The sequence below is a fragment of the Anopheles merus genome, chromosome 3R (assembly GCF_017562075.2).
Source record: "Anopheles merus strain MAF chromosome 3R, AmerM5.1, whole genome shotgun sequence".
In the NCBI taxonomy this organism is placed as follows: domain Eukaryota; kingdom Metazoa; phylum Arthropoda; class Insecta; order Diptera; family Culicidae; genus Anopheles; species Anopheles merus.
The window spans coordinates 43338657-43350345 of NC_054084.1; positions in this window are offsets into that span (position 1 = coordinate 43338657).

Sequence of the window (11689 nt, forward strand, 5' to 3'; positions counted from 1 at the left end):
GTCCCCTCTCTCGCTCTCTATAAGACTGTTTGCGTTCGCGAACCGTCGAGTGTGCCGGCGGCAGAGATTAGCAAACACGAGCGAGCATGTTCCACGAGGCATGGTGAAATTCGCTACCGCTAATGTACGGAAAACGGCAAAACAGCGCCTTGGTGAGTCACGCCTGTCACCTAACACGGGTGGCTCCAGCATCATCTTCAGCGTCATCGTGGTGGCACACCATGGATGACGGGTGGCTTTCCTTTTTGGGGGGGTTCCGATAAATGTAATACAACTCGTGCGGTTGTAATGCTATGCGGCACGCTGATGATCTGACGCAATGAGAGGTGAGAATTGCCCATCTAGATAGGGGCTGAAAAGCACAGACCAATTGTTCTGCTGTTGGGACGTTCCGGAGATACCGGCACAGATGGGGAGATATTTCCAGCTTCCGGTTCCGGATGGTATTTATCGCTGGGGGATTTCGAATGCCAGTGCCAGATTTGATTAAAAGGATAAGGCAGGATTTTTGGAAAATCTTCTTATTTTCAGAACCACATTGAATGACCAATATTTACAAATTCACAGTAGAGAAAAGTAACTCGCATGACATTTAGTGACGAGGTTATTGAAAAGTTTGAATTATTGAAGTAATTAAAGTAATAGTAGACCAGTTCAATGGAACAGTATGCAGGATGAGTAGGCCGGTCTCGGGTAGCAACCGACAACTCGCACGTGTTTAACAAGATGCCCGTCATGGGTTCAAGCCCTTTTTGGACCGAGATGATCTTCCTCCTATGACTACTCCAACAGTCACATGCTCATGAATGATTAAGGCAGGCTTAGACCGCATAAGACTATTGCGCAAAATAGGAACATGAAGATTTTAGTTACGTCCTCATTTGTTTTTAAAGAAGAAGAGATCGTAAAGTAATGTAACATAAGTGTATCATCGTTGAAATATTTGTTTTTTAATTTTGCTTGAGCTGACCAACCCTCTACAAGCAGATCTTACTTTTCCGATATGTCCCGTTACAGGATTGGTGTCATTTATTGAGAACATGATTTGAAATTTAGGAAAAACCTTGAAACAATTTAAAGATCTTAATACGAGTAAATTTTTAAACATCTTATCGAGATCGAGAAAAAAACTAAGCCATTGTTCTACGAAACAAGATTTTCATCCTCACTACTTCGCTTTCATCTCGATTTGCTGAACTTGATAAGGGTAGTTCACTCTAGCTGCAACCTTCCACCAGTGTTGGGAAAATCGATTGCTGCCCTCGTGTGCCACCAACGCAAATGCTACATTCATTCATAGTACGATTTTCCCTCTCCTGGCATGCGCATTCTCCAGCTCCTGCTCCATGCTTCTCCTTGCCGTAGTTGCTGCTGCTGCTGCTGCTGCTCATTTCATTCAACTTTTGTTCGCTGTGAGTCGCAACGGAAAAAAGGACACGACAAAAGGTCAAGAGGCCATAAGCCGGGTCGCATTGTGCCAACCGAACCGAGCGGGAAAAAGCGTGTTCGCGTTGGGGAAAATTCGTGCCCACGCGCGTTACACCGCGATTGACGCACATTGCGCCTTTGCCGTCATTTGGAACGATTCAAAGAGATAGAGAGAGATAGAGACAGAAAGAGAGAAAGTGAGAGAAAGAAAGGCAGCTATTGTGTAAGCTAGAGTGTGCCAAACGATCCACCCTACCGTCAACAATGTACGTCATTGCCGGTTGGTTTGGAAAATGAGCTCGTTGGATGAAGCGTGTTGGAACCGGAAAAAATAGCAGCAAAAAAGCAGGGTTTTGTCCTTCCTCCCGGGGAAAGCTTTTCCTGGCATCGAAAAATAGAGGCAGTGGTGTTTTCTTTTTTTCCACTAAGACTGCTGCTCCTTTCCCATGGACATGTGCCACCGTGGTAGCACAATGAAAACTGCCCACGCACGTTCCCATTACAGCGGGAAGGAACGTTTCCATCCGGTGCCGTTCTGTTCTTGCCGGTATGAAGGGGGATCGAACACAGGAAGGGGGGCCACTTTCATCAGTCTAATCGGTCCCGGGTGGGAGAGTGCGTGAGTTTTTGTCCTTTTGCGATTGCGAAGCCACTCGACCGCGAGGACAATGAGGTGGGTGTTTCCAGCACCCAACACTGCGACGCGTGCTGGTTGATGTAGTTTCCACTCGTAGATTATGAATGAGTCGTAAGGCATTGGGCTCGGTTGGTTGTGGGTAGGAACGGAGCATGTGAAGGTGGTACGGTTTAAAACAAGGTTGCTGAGATACAAGACATACACAGATAAGCGGTTGCGTGGGCATCGGGAAAGTGTTTGCTCTTGGATGGTTAATAATACACTTTCAACAGGCTGATCGTTGTCCTGCTGGTGTTATCCTGCGTGTGTGTATTATTAGCATGTAATCCATTTTAATGTTTGTTCAATTTTTCCAATGAGATTACTCACGAAGATGGCAACGACAGTTAATCAAAGTTGTGTACGAAGGTCGCCTAATGTTATGCAATGCGCAGAACAATATGAACTGTTTAACGTTTGCTTCCACTCAACTTAGTTTTCTCTGTAAAACATTTATCTAATTTTATTGCAATCTAATGTAAATCTAATTATTGTAACAAAATATTACGTTCGATAGAATCATACTGAGCAAGACAACATTAGTCATTAACCTGTAGATTGAGATTACAAAAAGAAAATATACACTAACAACCTAACTAACCACAACCAACAAGCTGTAATGTTGAAGCGATCAATCAATTCATGTTCTGAAACCATCGACCAATTGGAATTCTTTTCCTTCTCTGTTTGGCTTTCAAAATCAAATGTACATGCCCGTGTACCAAGAAATGGCCCAAACTGGCCGTAGATTTATGGGTCCACGTGTAATGAATGGTGGGTTTTTCCCTGTGATGAACTGGACTGACCTTTTGAATCCGGTTGACCAACACGAACGCCCAATTTATGTTATACAACGAAAGGAAAAGCGGATAATTTTCGATAAAAGGCTTTATTCTGAAAACCCCTTCATGCCTTCTTGGAATCCTGTTCCGGGAGGTGTTGAGGAATTGTGGAGCTTACAGAAACAGAAAATATATCGTGCTGGCAGGTTCGGATGTCTTCAAAATCCGTCTCTATCCATCTCATGCGAAAACCCCGGGCACGAGCTGTCAGCAGACGACCGGCGTTTTATTTTGTGAATGAATCCTTTTTCCTACCCAGTCGTATGATGCCGGTGGGAGAGTATTTTACAGCCGTACAGGCCACATCGACCCGGCGCATTGACGTCAATCGAGCAAATTGAGCTCGACCGGCAGGATCGCCAGGAATAGAGCAGGAGAAAAGGCGAAAGAGAGAAAAAGCGAGAGAGAGAGAGAGAGAGAGAGAGAGAGAGAGAGAGAGAGAGAGAGAGAGAGGACCTACCCACTGGGAAGGAAATAGGTTTCACGTGCCATCAACTTTCTGTTTTGTTTTTCCGCCCCTTTTGGAAAACCCAAACATTGGTTCGTGGGTTTGTGCCGTTGCTACGAAGTGCTGGATGAAAAAATCGATGATTTTCTATTTTTCTCCTCCAGCCTCGTAGTGCCGAAAGGAGTCAGCGAGACGAAACGGAGCACGGAGTTCGATCTCACTCTCACTTCATTCATCAAATTACGCGCGCATGTACTGTAAAAAGGACTCGATTCACAAAACCGTCCTGCTGACGTCATTACGCGAGCTCGGCTTGGTGTTACGTTAGCGGGTTCGTGTCCTTCCGTCCCATTCCTTACCCAGCATCCCCTTGCCCTCACGAAGGGGGTTCGCTCGGGTACCGGTAGCCGGGGCCCGGTCCCGGCAGTTTGCTATTCACAACCCGGTCGACGGCAAACCGGGCAAACGGGCATGCGCAGGACCTTGATCTTTGCCTTGGGTTCGTCCTGCCGGGGGCTGCCTTGGCACTGAATCCTGACATTGGGCCGGGCGGCCCTGGAATGTCCCTGAAATTGCGTGGGCGCACCAAAAGCCTTGCGTACACGTGTGTATTTTCACCGGTATCGGCTTTCCTGCCATGAATGGCGAAGGTGGGCGAGTTCCTGGAACCTGCCGAATGACGTAAGTCGGTCGTCCTTTCAATGCCCTTTTGCTGGAGTGTGCGAATTTACGTCAGTCCACTGCTACCCCCGCAATATCGAGCGGAAACCGGCCGGGCAAATTGATCACAAACATCTACCGTCCTTTTTTGCCGGCGTGTCAGGGAAAAGTTGATGCGTTTGCTGGAGCTTATTTTCTTTCGCCTCCAAACAATCATTTTTTTCCAATCCTGACGGTAGATTTATTCCTGGGAAACGGGTTGTTGCTATTGTTGTATTTAATCAAGGTAATGCGTACGATTTGTGATTATCTTAATCAACTCTCTGGAAATGCTGCGTGGGCTAGGCAGCAGAATAAACGAAGGTAAACAGGAAAAAAGCTCCACCACGGAGGGAAAAGCTTAGCTCGAATGGTCAGGTTCAGTATTTTACACTGTCTTGGGGGAAAAAAGAGGAAAACATATTCAGCATAGTTTCCCGGCTGACCCGGCAATGCCACACCCGAAGGCGAACGATATGTCCTTCGAATTATCGATCTTTCGGTGGTCAAGTCATGGAGATACCGGGGTTTCGGGTTGATATCATCACGTCAACTTGGAGCTCTTTGGAAATGTTTTTTTTGCTTTTCAGGTTATCATCATCCGATGAGTAACAGGTTTCGTCGAGAAAAATAAAACTTGCATTGTCCGTACAATGCTCTTCGGTTGTGTTTGTAACGATTTCAACCATTTCGCAGACCCTTCGCCAGATGTAAAGGGAGTAAAACAAAATGTGAAGGCTGTTCAATTGTTTTGTAAATAATTAACCATATCTGTAGCTATCAACCCGCCCAGCGTTATCTAGCATTTAACAGACATTTTTTTCCTTCAAAACACTTTCTTGTTATGATTTGTATGCAGCGATGATAAAAAAGCAAGTCAACGAAACGTCTTTCCCACTTCCCCCGTAAATACTATGAAAAAATAGAGCAAGCAAAACAAACGTCAGACGAGCGATCTAGTTGCGTGTCGGTTGCTAGGGAGGCTGCCTCGTGTGAATTTATCGTGCGAGTTACCAAGTGCGGGTTTTTATTTCAGTGTGATAATTTGTTGTGTCCCTAAAAAAACGAAAACAAAAAACATGGTTCAGCTGGGTCGGGTCGGACGGCATGTGTGTTTATTTGCTACCATCAAACTGGGGTGGGCGCCTGGGCCGTTTTATGTGTTGTGTTTGCGAATGTGATTTGTGCCCCACCCGGAGGAAAGGTGAGTTGATGTTTATTCCAATGCGATGCCGCACGACCGGTCTGATCCGGATCTGTTTTGCTCGGTGAATGTGAAACGAAAATAGGGGAAGAATTTGGCGTAACACTGATGGGTGGTGAGCTGTAGAGGGTTGAGGAGTATATTTTGGATGGAATCGATTGTGGTTCCATGAGAAGAAGGTACGGAAACCTTTCGTCAAGTTGCTCTGCGAATCTTGGTTTGTAAACAGCAGTATATAGCTATACACGACACGATTGTCTGACTCGATTGCATTTGATATGAGGTTCGTTGTTGGACAATCGCTAATCCTGGAATCATCGACTGAAGAGTGTACTTACTACGATTTATCTTTCTGTCTGAGTTCCTATCGTGGAGAATGTCGGATGATTTACATAATTATTCTATATACAGACGCATCACGGCTGTTCTAACAAAAATATAGTACCAAGAACCTCTTTAATCTTACCGTCGTCTACCTGTAATTCGATGTAATTCGGTTCCTTGAAGTTTAATCCACTCTTTGGTAATCTTAATCTTCGTAGGAGAGTCGTAGATGAATGATGCTCATAATTTCGGCGTATACACAGATCTGTTTTTTTGAATATGTATTATAAGGTACCCGCCCCCAGTTTTTAATGACCACCGGAGACGGATTTATGCATCTTTGGGCCCTTAGTGGGGGAACGATTTGGGTCCCCTAGTTTCCCCCCATGTCCCAAAGTCCCGATAATAATATCGCATATTTTATAAAAATCTTTTTACGAATACTAAATACATAATCCTAAATTCGTTAGAGTTTAATTTTCTTCGGTCGTTTTATATGGCCGTTAGTACATTATTTTAGTAGTATCTATAGTCTTCGTGTAATCAGGCTTACATATTTTACATATTTTTAGATTGTCCATCATCGTTGTTTTCGGTAAAAGTGTAAGTGTAAAAAATCAAAACTATACTCAAATACTAGCCAATGTTTGGTGTATGAAACAATTTATTCTCTATAGAAGTTTATCAAAACAAATACGCATTTGGTCGTTTTACTAAGCTTAGAGTCTTTTATATTGAAATGAGTCAAACAATGAAATGATAAACTGTCGTTATTAAAACTCCAGACTTTCCAAATTTCAGTACTGATCTAGTTGTTCTACCTTGAATCAGTTGCCCTCACCCTAACCAATTTGATCACTGTAACATCCTGACAATTGGTGTAGTACATCTAAAAGGCATATTTGGAAAGCCTATCAAAAAATCTGAATTTTACTTATTTGTACTTTTGCATGTTTAGAAAAGAGTTTGCTATTCATTTGTTTGTTCAATCATGTATATGAGAAGTGAAAGCCACTACATAATGTTTGTGTGATTTACTGTTTCACAGATAAATAAAAATTGCCTGAAATCCAAGCGTCCGACAATGATTATCCTGTACTTGCGTATTTGTAGTCTTTTCGTCTTTGTAGTCGGGAACATCGACGAAAATCTCCCAGGAGCTCATTGACTTATTGTCATGAGAGGTTTTATTGTTTTTAATATGGAAGAGTGCAAAATTATGTGAAGTTTATCTAGGCCTTCAAAAATTATCTCCAAAGTTCGCAATAACTTTTGATTGCTATAAACGTTATCACATTCGACGTTAACACATTCCATACACTTTCTTGTAAGATTGTACTAAGATTGAGAAAGATTTAGTTTTCCGTTCATATATGCCATAATAAAAAAAAAATCACTCGCTCATAAACAGAAATAACATGTAGAGGTTTAGCTCAGAGCCCTTTAGGCCGGGGCAGCTCAGTCCGCTTGTAGAAAAATCTGCCTCTGATGATCACCATAGGAAATGGCTCGCCTTGAAACGAAATTGGATTTCATTAATTTCGGAGCAAATGTCTACATACGTACATTGTTTAAGTACTTTAGGAAATATTGAGGTATCTTATCTAGACTTTTTAATTCTTATGAAGGATCCCTTTTGAATTCATTGACACAGTGTTGATATGACTGACGACAAACCAAAATTTTGACTAATATGACAAGATTTCTATCCATGTCGTGGCATGATTACAAAAGGATAATTTAGAAGTTCAATAACTTAATTCGATTATTTTTAATTTAGCTTTAGGACAGCAAGATAGCAAGACTTTAATCAGAACACATTCCATGAACAGATATCTCTTAATTACAGAGAGAGAAACTTAGCAACAATCTAAGACATGCAATACGGCAATAAACAACGCACCTTCGCCAGAGTGGCAAATGGTTCTTCTGTTGAATCTCAAAGGAATGTGTCATCATATAAAAATAAGCCTTACAATTCAGATACGTTCTTCCCTCCTACCGGAACTCATCCGATCAGAATGCGGACGTGTAGTCATGTGTACAATGTATCTGGCATCCATTACGTGATTCCACGTTTGGACGCCTTTGCGATCATCAACTGCTTTTGCTGCCCACATTTAACACACACGCATACATGCATTCTTTCTGATGGCGCGCTGCTTTCCAAACAGCATCGTGTGTTTGGGCGCTTCGAGAACCCACCCCAAAACGATGACGCACTCGTTTGGTGATGCCTGGTGCTTGATGATGCCAGAAAAACAAAAACCGGTATTTCTTCTCTCCGCTTCGGGCCATTTCAGTTGAAGAAGTTTGCCACATTCACCCCACCAATAATTCGGATAAGATGTGGGAATCAACTTTCGAAGCGACCGAGCATCACCACCTTCGTTCGCTCCTTTACTGGTGGTTGATGACGTACCGGTCATGACGCATATATACTCTGCCTCCTGCCTAAGAAAGGTCTGACGATTCGCGTGAACTGAGCCGAACACTCGCTGGGATATTCCAATGAATCATCTCGGACCGATTTGAAAGGAAGGATCTAGCACGCGCCCTCCACCGTACCACAGACCATCGGCCTTCTTGTAAGTGCAGTGTGTTTGATCGGGGCGTGTAACCGACAGTACGCACGCGCCCACTGTACAGGCGGTTTTTGCAAACACAACACTGCTAATGAGGTGATGACGCAGGTATTTTTGCCTGCCTTTGGTCGATGGGCAACCAGGGCAACCGTCGGGATCGTCGGATAGGTGAGACTAACATCTTCGCCGTCAACTACACGAACACGATGGTGCAACAATAGTCGGGGAGGAAGCACAAAAACAAAACCATGACCGAGCAAGTATTATTCGGTGTTTGCTATTTTCGAGCATCGCCCGTGGTTGCACGCCCGCAGCACTCGATGGCGCACGGTTCATTCATCGATCGATCACGGCTAGACAGTGTGGTTATTATGCAGGTTTGCAGCTGTCCACAAATGGTGCACATGGGGCACATGTGCTCTGAGTGGGGCTGATGGTCAACTATTTTAGGTTAGGGATGGGTCCCCTTTTTCCCGTGCCATAAATAACGCATGATGCATCAGGAATCACAATGACCATACTACAGGGTGGAAAGTTAATCATTACTAGCCTTAAAAGTCGGTGATCCTAACCATTTTCCTGGGCCAGACAAGATACAAACAAAAATGAGTACTGTACCTGATATGACAAAGCCAAAAGCACGTACTTACATGGGGTATTTTCAAAGTTACTTTTATGATTGTTTAACTACAACTTTTTAATTGATTGGCTACAACATGGTTACGGTACGTTTCAGTGACGTAAAGATCGGTCATGATTTTTAATTGCAGTCATACAGCAGTACCCCGGGTCAAGCCTGTACGTAGAGTACGTACTTGGAAGCATGATCCAGTCTCGGATCTTGGATCAACATCCTGATTCTTGTTGAATTTCCCAATTGATAAATTTCAACGCAAATCGAGTTGTTAAAACCAACCGATCAGCGCACGGTGGGTGGTTTTGTTTGCTTCTGATATGAACCCAAACAACAAACCCCACAGCTGGTCGCGAGAGAAGAAAAATACCCGACATAAACAATTTTGTAAACACCCGGAACAACAACAAGCGGCGGGCGCATGGGACAAACAAAATCGCCCAATTCTTGCCAGTAAACAACGATCACTTTAAATGTTGTTGTGCTGCTACGAAAGAAAAAAAAATTAAGGCAGGAAAGAAATGCGTCGCTATTTCTTCGCAAACGATCTTGGCGAAAAGTGTAAACACACCGCTTTAGAGCATTCTGACATCAGCTCACGTTTTGCGGATCTGGTTTGTGTTTACCTGGCTGGTTTTGGTCAACAGAATCGGTTTGCTGTTGAAGTTGTGTTCTGGTTTGTACCGGATTGGCGTGCCGTTTGCTGTTTTGCGTATCATTCTGTTGACACAGGCCGGTTTAAGTAAAAGAGGCGGGATGATGACCTGCCTGATGGTCACGCTGTTAAATGGGCAACGAGGTGTAGGAAGGGAGAATGGTAAAAACCTAAATTTACAAGCTGCGGGGTTGTATACAACCTGCAAAAATTGCACGCAACATTATCAAAACTTGTCGTCATTTTGAATTAGGTTTTTACTAGTGATGGGAAGTTAGCTATGTACAGTCTTTCCCCGAGTTACGCGACACTCGAGTTAGGCGAATTTTTATGTTTTAACAGTTTAGATATCAAATCAGTGCAATTTTCTCTATCAATTGTCAGACAAAAAATAATTATCAATTTTTTAAATGTTTTAAATCACTAAAAAACATAAATAACCCATTTTTCTACACGAATTGCATCAAATAGTAATAAATTACATAAATGTACTAAATTTAACCAAAAATCATTATTAATCAAGTATATTTTGGCTGTAATACGTGATGTTCGACTTACGTGAAAATCCGAGTTACACGAATGTCTCCGGAACGCATTATTCGCGTAACTTGAGGAAAGACTGTATCTACCAGGTTCGCTTCGTTCCTGCTATTGAACTTCGAATTTAGCCTAAAACAAATTGTGTTATGTTTCGCTACATTCTGTTCATTTTGTTATTCCTATACTTTATGCAGTACAACATTCAGATGAATCCAGATGATCCAGTAGAATCAGTACAACATTCCAAAAAATCCATTCTGAATGTAATTACATGCAATTTGCCCGGATTAAAAATATGCAATTAGTAGTAAAACTATAAAACAAAACGCTTTATGTAGCTCTTACCGAACGGAAAGCTGTTAGATAAAAACAGCTGTTGGTTTGAGTCAGGTAATTCAAATGATAATCGGCAAATCAAGTTGTCTAACACGGATCATAAATTAGCATTTTTGACACTTTTTCTCTAGTACTCGAATTACATAATTGGACCTTATGTCTTAGTTTATAGTTTTCTTCATTGTTGTTTCATGACGGATTATAAACCTTACATAGTGTTGAAATAATGAATATGTTTTGAGTCCTTAATTTATTTGCTCCTGCAATAATGTTTTAATAAAGAGTGCCCATTTTCCCCGTGTTCTCTAAACTTTACACGGATTTACAATTGATTAAACTGTTTCGGGAAAATCGGTGCGCCTCGGTCATAGATTTTTGCATGGTGAAAATGTTAACTTCATCCCAACGTATAATATTTTACTAACATATTAGTAAACTTAAAAAAATATCAAAATCATAATTAAATTTTAAAAGAAGAAAATAATCAGAAACCCCTAAAAAAGCTGCCAACAGGTATTTTTAATATATGCGATGAAGTTATATGTATATATTTTTTCTATTATTTTTAGTTTAAGATGTTTAACATTGGGTCTTTAATCTAAATATTCGAAATATTTCGAAAAAAGTGAGCTCTTTGCGTGCGTGCTCCCTTAAAACGCCATCTGTTGGCATACAATAAAACAAAACTTGCGTACAAGATTCAGATGATTGTCTACGATTTGCTGATTCTCGGTCAACGTGGACTTAGGCGGCGCTCTGGTAGCCATCAAACGAGACGTCCGGCTCGAACAAACTAATAGAATTTGACTGGTTCGTGATGATGTTTGTCTTGCTTGTTTGAGAGTGTCTGGCGGTGCATCTACATATACAGTAGGTGGCTACTAACTGGATGTGTTTTACTGGAGTTTTTTAACTGGAAGTTCGCTAACTGGAGCGATTTTCAGTTAAAAGGCTCATAAATGCAGGGCTGTTACAGCTAGCGCGGATTTTGCGTTTCGCGCGGATTTCGTGCGTTATACTCTTCATCGGCGCGGATTTTGCGGAAAAAATAAGTACAAAATCGTCATTATCTGGGAAAAACTCGAGAAGGTTTCCGAGACGGAGGTATTCTCTAAAAAGAGGTTATTTGAACCATACACGCAGTAATGAAGAATGAATCGTTAAACTTCGCTGAAAAGGACACCAAGATGTTAAGCGCGATAGCGCCAAATGATTTGAAGGGGTTCAGTTTGTATCGGCAGAAAATGACCGATATTGTCAATTACGCTATCGGACCATTCTTCAGGGACCTTTTCTTGAAGGATGTATGGATATTTTT